Below are 10,783 nucleotides of genomic sequence, written 5' to 3' on the forward strand. Positions count from 1 at the left end.
TGCTCTAGAGCCCGTGAACCACCACTACTGAGCCCATGTGCCACAACTACTGAAGCTCGCATGCCTAGAGCCCATGCTCCACAACAAGAGAAGCCACTGCTATGAGAAGTCTGTGCACCACAATGAAGAGGAGCCCCTGCTCGCCGTAACTAGAGAAAGCCCACGTGCAGCAATGAAGACCCAATGTAGCCAAAAATAAAAATAAATAAATAAATAAGAATGCTGATTGATGATAGTAAGTTAGGTCATAAAAGGCAAAGCCCCAGAGTGTATAAAGGCATAGTATGCATGGAGAAGGACTCTAATATAAAAAATATCAACAGATGTAATCTCTTTGACTTTCCTTTTAATACTTGCCATATTTTCCAAAATTTTGACAATGAAAATAGACAAACCTTTTTTCAAAAATGGAATTTTATTATTTTTAAGAATAATCTGGGGCTTCCCTGGTGGCGCAGTGGTTGAGAGTCCGCCTGCCGATGCAGGGGACACGGGTTCGTGCCCCGGTCCGGGAAGATCCCACATGCGGCGGAGCGGCTGGGCCCGTGAGCCATGGCCGCTGAGCCTGCGCGTCCGGAGCCTGTGCCCTGCAACAGGAGAGGCCACAACAGTGAGAGGCCCGCATACCGCAAAACAAAACAAAACAACAATCTGCTTAAATGTTACTTCCTCCATGAAGTCTTTACCATCTCCCTCAGGCAGCATCAATTACTCCTTCTGTTGGCAACATGATATGTATCAGTCAGCTCTTGCCAAAGTAATACTGCCTAAGAAATCACCCAAATCTCAGTGATGTACAACTACAAGCCTTTATTGCTCACTTTTGGATCTGCAGGTTGGCTAGGTGGGGGGTACACTGCTTTGCTTCAGGCAGGGTTTGACTGGGCGTCTGATCTTCTCCTGATATGGCTTCTCCTGGAAGAGATGAGGGCAAACACATGATGCCTCTCAAAGCTGAGGCTCAGAACTGGCTCACAGTCCTTTATACCCACATTCCATGGCCCAAACAAGACACATGCCAAGGTCACGCCAATGGGGCAGAATGATCCCTCCCATGGAGTTGGTGGGGGTAGGAGGCTACATACTTGCTGAACAATAATTTAATCTACCACATGAGAGAAGAAAAAACACGGTTTGGGGGTCTTTAAAACTTGGCTTTGGAAGCTGGCTGGACCAAATCAGGGCCAAGTGCTTTGGGGCAATTTATTTAAGCCCTGTTTCCCCTTTTGCTAACTGGAGATTATAAAATGCTTGGAAGAGGGGTTGTGAGCTTTGAACATGATAGCTGTGTGGTGACCATGGACATGCACCAGCCAGAGCTCCTTCTAGAGAATCGCTGCTGGGAGCCTAAGTGTTTCACAGCCTCAGCTCTGGATCCTCCCGTGGGTTTGCACTGAGGCTGTGCTTCCCCTAGGCTGCAAGTGGGTGACAATGAAGCACAGCAGAGACACCCTTTCAGGCCCACTGCTGGGGGACAAGAGACTCCTCTGATGGGAGATGAGCTTGAAGATGACCCATTGATATGGCCCAAGACTTCGTAGACTGCACCGCCGCCTGAGGGCGCCCTCCCCAGCGCGCCTGCTCCCTTCCCTGCCTCCTCTCACCGGCATCAGACCTCGACCGCTGCCGGAAGACGCCCCTGGCCTGCTACTGTTTCCTCCACTCCATCCTGCACAAGGGTTTCCCCAATATGCCTCTAGCATGCTTCACTGATCATTTCCTCTTGGCATCCACTCCTTGGAGGACCTCGACTGACACAGACTATCAAGTACCTAGAAAAGGGCCTAAGAACTATATATATGTATATTTTTGTTTGTTTGTTTGTTTTTTGGGTGGTTTTTTTTTTTGCGGTACACGGTGCTCTCACTGTTGTGGCCTCTCCCGCTGCGGAGCACAGGCTCCGGATGCGCAGGCTCAGCAGCCATGGCTCACGGGCCCAGCCGCTCCGTGGTATGTGGGATCTTCCCGGACCGGGGCACAAACCCGTGTCCCTTGCATCAGCAGGCGGACTCTCAACCACTGCACTACCAGGGAAGCCCCATATATCTTGTTTTTAAAATTTTTTTTAACATCTTTATTGGAGTATAATTGCTTTACAATGGTGTGTTAGTCTCTGCTTTATAACAAAGTGGATCAGCTATACATATACATATATCCCCATATATCCTCCCTCTTGCATCTTCCTCCCACCCTCCCTAAAACACCCCTCTAGGTGGTCACAAAGCACAGAGCTGATCTCCCTGTGCTATGAGGCTGCTTCCCACTAGCTACCTATTTTACATTTGGTAGTATACATAAGTCCATGCCACTCTCTCACCTCGTTCCAGCTTACCCTTACCCCTCCCCATGTCCTCAAGTCCATTCTCTACGTCTGCGTCTTTATTCCTGTCCTGGCCCTAGGTTCCTCAGAACTTTTTTTTTCTTAGATTCCATATATATGTGTTAGCATATGGTATTTGTTTTTCTCTTCCTGACTCACTTCACTCTGTATGACAGACTCTAGGTCCATCCACCTCACTACAAACAACTCAATTTTGTTTCTTTTTATGGCTGAGTAATATTCCATTGTATATATGTGCCACATCTTCTTTATGCATTCATCTGATGATGGACACTTAGGTTGTTTCCACGTCCTGGCTATTGTAAATAGAGCTGCAATGAACATTGTGGTACGTGACTCTTTTGGAATTATGGTTTTCTCAGGGTATATGCCCAGTAGTGGGATTGCTGGGTTGTATGGTGGTTCTATTTTTAGTTTTTTAAAGAACCTCCATACTGTTCTCCATAGTGGCTGTATCAATTTACATTTCCACCAACAGTGCAAGAGGGCTCCCTTTTCTCCACACCCTCTCCAGCATTTACTGTTTGTAGATTTTTTTGATGATGGCCATTCTGACAGGTGTGAGGTAATACCTCATTGTAGTTTTGATTTGCATTTCTCTAATGATTAGTGATGTTGAACATCCTTTCCTGTGTTTGTCGGCAATCTGTATATCTTCTTTGGAGAAATGTCTATTCATGTCTTCTGCCCATTTTTGGATTGGGTTGTTTGTTTTTTTGATATTGAGCTGCACGAGCTGTTTGTAAATTTTGGAGATTAACCCTTTCTCAGGTGCTTCATTTGCAAATATTTTCTCCCATTCTGAGGGCTGTCGTTTCATCTTGTTTATGGTTTCCTTTGCTGTGCAAAAGCTTTGAAGTTTCATTAGGTCCCATTTGTTTATTTTTGTTTTTATTTCCATTACTCTAGGAGGTGGGTCAAAAAGGATCTTGCTGTGATTCAGGTCATAGAGTGTTCTGCCTATGCTTTCCTCTAAGAATTTGATAGTGTCTGGCCTTACATTTAGGTTTTTAATCCATTTGGAGTTTATTTTTGTGTATGGTGTTAGGGAGTGTTCTAATTTCATTCTTTTACATGTAGCTGTCTGGTTTGCCCAGCACCAATTCCTGAAAAGGCTGTCTTTTCTCCATTGTATATTCTTGCCTCCTTTATCAAAAATAAGGTGACCATATGTGTGTGGGTTTAGCTCTGGGCTTTCTATCCTGTCCCATTGATCTATATTTCTATTTTTGTGCCAGTACCATACTGCCTTGATTACTGTAGCTTTGTAGTACAGTATGAAGTCCGGGAGCCTGATTCCTCCAGCTCCATTTTGCTTTCTCAAGATTGCTTTGGCTATTCGGGGTCTTTTGTGTTTCCATACAAATTGTGAAATTCTTTGTTCTAGTTCTGTGAAAAATGCCAGTGGTAGTTTGATAGGGATTGCATTGAATCTATAGATTGCTTTGGGTAGTAGAGTCATTTTCACAATGTTGATTCTTCCAATCCAAGAACATGGTATATCTCTCCATCTGTTTGTATCATCTTTAATTTATTTCATCAGTGTTTTATAGTTTTCTTCATACAGGTCTTTTGTCTCCCTAGGTAGGTTTATTCCTAGGTATTTTATTCTTTTTGTTGCAATAGTAAATGGGACTGTTTCCTTAATTCTCTTTCAGATTTTTCATCATTAGGGTATAGGGATTCAAGAGATTTCTGGGGCTTCACTGGTGGCGCAGTGGTTGAGAGTCCGCCTGCTGATGCAGGGGACGTGGGTTCGTGCCCTGGTCTGGGAAGATCCCACATGCCACGGAGCAGCTGGGCCCATGAGCCATGGCTGCTGAGCCTGCACGTCCGGAGCCTGTGCTCCACAACAGGAGAGGCTACAACAGTGATAGGCCCGCGTACCGCAAAAAAAAAAAAAAATTATGAGGCCCATCAAATGTATCCAGAAACTTGTAAGAGTTCAATGTCAACACCCTAGTTAGAGACACAATCCTCTCTTTGACGAGATAACTGCAAAAAGCCATGGTGAACAAAAAAGTGATGAACAAAATGATAACTGACCTGGATACCTACATATCCTTCTGTCATTCCTAAGGAAAAACACAGGTTATATTTAATCTCTAAAATCATAAGGGCTAATGCTTACTAGCATTGGTTGGGACAACATTTCTTACCTGAATACCTGCAAAAAAGGATGGTAACACAACAGTTAGGAACAATATCCACACTTCCCTAGATATCTGAAGATCAGATCGTCTGTTGTGTGCAAAAGGCCCACCTTATCACTTATCTGGATGCAAGCCATGTCCCTTTCATATCATTATGAGGTTCATCATGACCTCTCAACAGGAAACTGGAAAACACATTGTGACGAATGTGTCTACGGACCCACCTTTACTACCTGGACCCTGAAGATAACCCTGTCACCACCACTCTTGCAGGATTCATCAAATCTACCTGGAATCTTGCAGTAACTCCAAGGTCTAGGCCATTGCTAGACACAGCATTACCCCTTGGATGCTCACCTGCAAAAGAAAACCATGATTACTACTGTGACATGCAGCTGTATAAGAATTACCTGGATATCTGCAAGTCTCTCAACAATTACACAAACATAAATTTTTTATAAAATAAAGAACAGGAGGATAACATGGCTTCCAGAATTGGTGAGACACTATCAATTCTTACCTGAAAACCTAGCCCTCAAAATGCCATGGCAAAACAGGAACAAATATCACTTACCTAAGCACATGAAGACTGGATGGTCTCTATGGGGTGAAAGTGCCTATCATCACTTACCTGGATAACAGAAATGTCTCTGAAAACAAACATTGTCAGGTTCACCACAATCTCTTGACATGAACCTGAAAAAGGTATTATGATATATGTGTAAAAGGACACAACTTGTTCTAACATGACACCTGCAAAGAACATTCACTACTTTCATCATTATGAGAACATCAGCTCTAACTGAATACTGGCAGTAAGCCCAGTCAGGAATATTCTCAGGTAAGCTGACATTTCTTAAGGGAACACATGCAAAATTTCCATGGTCACTACCATGGCTGGGGCCATCATGCTAATTACATGGTTATGTGAAATTACTCAACACTCACAGAGAAAGACAAAAAGTTTCTTTAAAATATAATAAATGAAAACTCCTGGTTTCTAGAACTGGTAAGGGATCCATCATTTCCTATCTGAACGCCTGCAAGGAAATCATGGTAACAAGCGTGAGGGATATCATCATCACTTACCTGGCTACCTGGAGATCAGAAAGCCTGTGCTGTGGTTGAGGCCCATATCGTCACTTACCTGCATCCCAGCCATGTCCCACCATCCACGACCAATGTTAGGTTCACTGTGATCTCTTGAAGGAAACGTGAAAGACATGTTTTGAAACATTTGTTAGGGGCACAGTTTTTTCTACCAGGACACCTGCAAATAATCTTGCTCACTTAATCGTTCGGAGATATATCAACTTTACCTGGATACTTACAGTAATCCAAGGTTGATGCCAAGGTTGGAAAACTGTCATTTCTTGACTGGACACCTATACAAATCCTATGGGTAGTACTGTGGTGGGGAAAATCATGATAAATACCTGTATACCTGTAACCCTTGGGCATTCCTAGTGTTAAACATAAATTTTCCCTAACATATAAAAAGTGAAAACTCATAGTCTCTAGATTTGGTAAAGACTACCTGTTCATTTCTTACCTGAGCACCTGCAACAAAGTCACGGTGACAAGCAGCACTGACACCCGTCATCACTTACCTACGTACAGGAAGACTGGATGGTTTAGGCCCACGCCATCACTTACCTCAACACCAGCGATGTCCCGCCATCAACTGCCATAGAGAGGCTCGCTGCCTGATCTCTTGGGAAGCCCTGAAAAACACAGTGTGAAAAATGTGCTTGGTACAGTGTCTCGTTCTACCTGTGCACCTGCAAATTCCCTTGTCATCTGTATCATTTTGGGACCACTCAACATTACTTGGATACTTGGAGAACTCTGAGGTCAAACCCTAGTAACACACACCTTCCTCCCACGAACAGCTACTTGCAAATATCCCACGGTTAATAACGCAGTTAGAACAATATGACAAACTACCTGGATGCTTGCAATCTGTCTACCACTACAAGTGAGAAATACACGTTATCTCTGTACAAGAATACAGTAAACATTACCACTTGCTACTATTACTAGGGACAAATTAATTTGGCTTACACTTGCCAAAAAACAAGGTAAATATCAGATAATTACATAGATATGTGAAAATAAGCAATCCTCTAATGAGTTAATGTCACATCTCATACCTATGTACCACCAAAGACCTGAAGAGAATACCTGCAAAAAACAAAAATAGGGGCGCACAAGTGTTAGGGACACAATCATCACTTACTCATATGTGTGAAGATCACATGATCTGGGCTGTGGTTTAGGCCCAAATTATCACTTACCTCAATACCTGCTATGTGCCTTGTTACCTGCTGTTGATAGGTTCACTGTGATGTCTTTACATGAAGCTGAAAAAATTGTGTAAATTGTGTTTGGTATACATCTTATTCCACTGGGACACCCACAAATTCCTTGTTCAATTCTATCATTTCAAGACACATCGGCCTTCCATGGATAACTGGATATCTGAGATTAAACGTTAATAAGACATACCTTCCTCTCTTGAAGGGATGCCGGCAAAAATCCCAGGGTGAATAACAACCACTGATGGGCAGTATGAGAAACCACCTGGCCATCTACTGATCCATCTAGCACTCTGTGTATATAAAACCCATAAACCCGGGCTTCCCTGGTGGCACGGTGGTTGAGAGTCCACCTGCCGATGCAGGGGACACGGGTTCGTGCCCTGGTCTGGGAGGATCCCACATGTCATGGAGCAGCTGGGCCCGTGGGCCATGGCCGCTGAGCCTGTGCGTCCGGAGCCTGTGCTCCGCAACGGAAGAGGCCACAACAGTGGCTGCGTACCACAAAAAAAAAAAAAAAAAAAAACAACCCCCCCCCATAATCCCTAAACAAGAATACAGTCAAATATCCTGCTCACTGGTATTGCTGGGGTGAATTTAATTTCTGAACTGCATACGTGCCCAAGCCATACTTAAAGTAGTCTTGAAAGCACCATCATTCACACATATGAAAATAAGAAGCTTTCTAATGAGCTAAAGTCACATAACCTAACACCTGCATATTAGGAAAGGACTTAACAAAACACTTCCAAAATGACAGGATAACACTGTGTTAGGGAAATCATATTCATTTACCCAGATATCTGAAGATCACATGGCCTGTCGCCTGCAAAAGGCGCACACTATCACTTACTTGGATAAAAGCCATGTCCCTTTAATGATCATTAAGAAGTTCACCATGATCCCCAGACAGGAACCTGGAAAACACATTGTGACAAATGTGCCTATGGACACAAGTTTCCTTACTACCTGGACCCTGAAGATAACCCTGTCATGACCATCACTGCAGGACTCAGCAAACCTACTTGGAATCTTGCTATACTCCAAGGCCTAGGCCACTGTTCCACAGACCATTATCTCCTGCATTTACACCTGCATGGAACCTTGGTTAGTACTGTGACTCATAGCTCTACGAGGATTACATGGATATCTGTCACTCAACAATCAGATGGTTAAATATCAAGTTTTCTAAAATATAAAACTATAGGATAACATGGTTGCTAGATGTGTAAGGTGTCTACAATTTCTTACCTGACTACCTGCAAAAAAAAGTCATGACAACAAGAAGCGTGAAGACACATCAGCATTACCTAGATATGTGAATGTTGATCGTCTGTGTTGTGGTTTATACCCACATCATCCCTCACCTCCACACCAACACGCTGCAACGTTCACTACCACTGATGTGCTTACTGTGATGTGTTATCCTGAATCTGCAAAACAAATTGCAGTAAATGTAGTTGGTACACATGTCATTCTACCTCTACACCCCCAGATTCCCTTGGTCACTTCTGGTATGATTTTGGTACCCATCAACACTACCTGGACACTGGCCTGCAGACACTGGGGTCAAACCCTAGGAAGAGACACCTTCTTCTCAGAAGGGCTCCCTGCAATAATCCCTGAGCTAGTAATGCTGTGATGTCAACATAATAAATTACAAGAATCCCTGCATCTTTCATTAGTAGTTAAGTACATGTTACCTCTAAAGAAGGACATAAAAATCTTATGAGTATTATTAGGGACGTATTAACTTCGTAACCACATATATGACAAAAACTAGGTAAATTTAAGAGTCTCAAAAACATTCATTTTGTAAATACTGATATTGGGAATGTCTCTGAGTTATTGTCACGTCATCTCATACCTGTTCACCATCAAAGACCTTAACAGGATCCCTGCAGAAAACCACGGTAACACTGTGTGAAGAGACCGCATGCTCACTTACCTAGGTGTCTGAGGTCAAATGACCTGTACTGGGGTAAAAGCCACTTTATCAAATACCTGTCAACTAGCAAAGAAAAATGGTAACAACAGCTGTTAGGGAAACTATCATAACTTACCCAGCTATGTAAATATCAAATGACCTGTGCTCTGGTTTACTCCATATCTGGTTTAGTCCATATGGTCACCTACCGGTACACAAGCAATGTCCCCCATTAATGAGCATTGTTAGTTTAATCAAGATCTCTTCACACAAACCTAGAAAGGTAATATGAAATGCCTGTTAAAGGACACAACGTTTTCTACCAGGACACCCACAAATAATGGTGGTCACTTCATCATTAGGAGACGCATCCATCTACCCGCACACTTGCAGCAATCCAAGGTCAACACCAACGTCAGATAAAATGTCCTTCTTTGATTGGACACCTGTACAAATCCTATGACTAGTACTGTGATGGGGAACACCATGATAAATACCTGTATTCACATAATACCTCAGCATTCACACGGGTAAAAGTGAACATTTCCAGAAATAGAACAAATGAAAACTCATGGCATCTAGAAGCGGTAAAGACTATCATTCCCTACCTCGATACCTTCAAAAATCATGGTAACAAGACATAGGAGGACACAGCATTACTTCCTTAGGTATACGAAGGTCAGAGGGAATGTGCTGTGGTGTAGCCCCACACCAGCACCTATCTCCATACCAGCAATGACCCACAATAACTACCATTAATAGGCTCACCAGGATGTCTGGACATGAATCTGAAAAACACAGTGTGGAATATGTTTGGGGCACATAAATCATCCTACCTCTAAAGCTGTAAATTTCCTTGGTCCCTTGTACCATTTTGGTACCCATCCACATTACCTGGCTAGTTGCAGGAGTTCAAGGTCAATTCCTGAGAAGAAACACCATCTTCTCTTGAAGGGATACCTGAAAACATTCCCAAGGTCACTAACTCAATGATGGCAATATGATAAATTACCTGGATCACCTGCATATCTGTTCATCACTACAAGTATTAAATACATGTCATCTCGAAACAGAATACAAAAAAATCTCATTTGTACTAATATAATTTCTTAACTACACACATGCCAACAACAAGGTAAATATTAGAGTCTCAAAAATTAATTACATAGATATCTAAAAATCAGAATGTCTTTAATGAGTTAACATCACAACATCTCATACTTGTATACTAATAACTGAAAACAAACATGGTAACACGAATGTTTGGGACACAATACTTACTTACCTTCATATTGAAGATCAGAGGGTCTTCACTGTGGTAGGATCCACTTTATCACTTACCTGGTTGAAAGCAAGATTCTGTTAGCAACCACTGTTATGTTCACAGTGATCTCGTGACAGGAACCTAAAAAACACATTCAACAAATGTGTTTCAATATACCATTTGTGAGACTTCCCGGGTGGCGCAGTGGTTAGGAATCAACATGCTAATGCAGGGAGACATGGGTTCAAGCCCTGATCCGGGACGATCTCACATGCCGCAGAACAACTAAGCCCGTGCGCCACAACTACTAAGCCTGCTCTCTAGAGCCCAAGAGCCACAACTACTGAAGCCCACGTGCCTAGAGCCCGTGCTCCACACAAGAAAAGCCACCATAATGAGAAGCCTGAGCAACACAATGAAGAGTACCCCCTGCTCGCCACAACTAGAGAAAGCCCACAGGCAGCAACAAAGACCCAATGCAGCCAAAATTAAATAACTGAATTAATTAAAAAGAAAAAGATTAAAATTTGTTCTACCAGGACACCTGCACCTAACCTGGTTTACTTCCATTATTATGGAACACATCAACTCTACCTGGGTACGTGCGTTAATTCAGGTCAACAACAATGTCGGGTAAGACTTTCACCTCTTAACTGGACACCTGCAAAAAACCGATGGTTACGACTGTGGTGGCAACTTCAAAACACTTACAAGATATGATCAACCTACAATATTCACAGGGTTAAATATCACTAGCCTCTAAAACGTAAAAAACGTAAA

At 42.8% G+C, this 10,783-nt stretch overlaps 1 long non-coding RNA gene across 1 annotated transcript; it reads right to left on the reverse strand.

Moving 5' to 3' along the window:
• Positions 1-818: 818 nt before the first annotated feature.
• On the reverse strand, positions 819-4,908 carry LOC132419370 (uncharacterized). The gene is made up of 3 exons (XR_009518173.1): positions 4,784-4,908; positions 4,388-4,416; positions 819-915 (listed from the first exon to the last, which is right to left on the reverse strand). It is a non-coding gene; the product is annotated as an uncharacterized lncRNA (long non-coding RNA).
• Between the last annotated feature and the right edge of the window lie 5,875 nt (positions 4,909-10,783).

Source organism: Delphinus delphis, unplaced genomic scaffold (assembly GCF_949987515.2).
Source record: "Delphinus delphis unplaced genomic scaffold, mDelDel1.2 scaffold_30, whole genome shotgun sequence".
NCBI classification, from domain to species: Eukaryota; Metazoa; Chordata; class Mammalia; order Artiodactyla; family Delphinidae; genus Delphinus; species Delphinus delphis.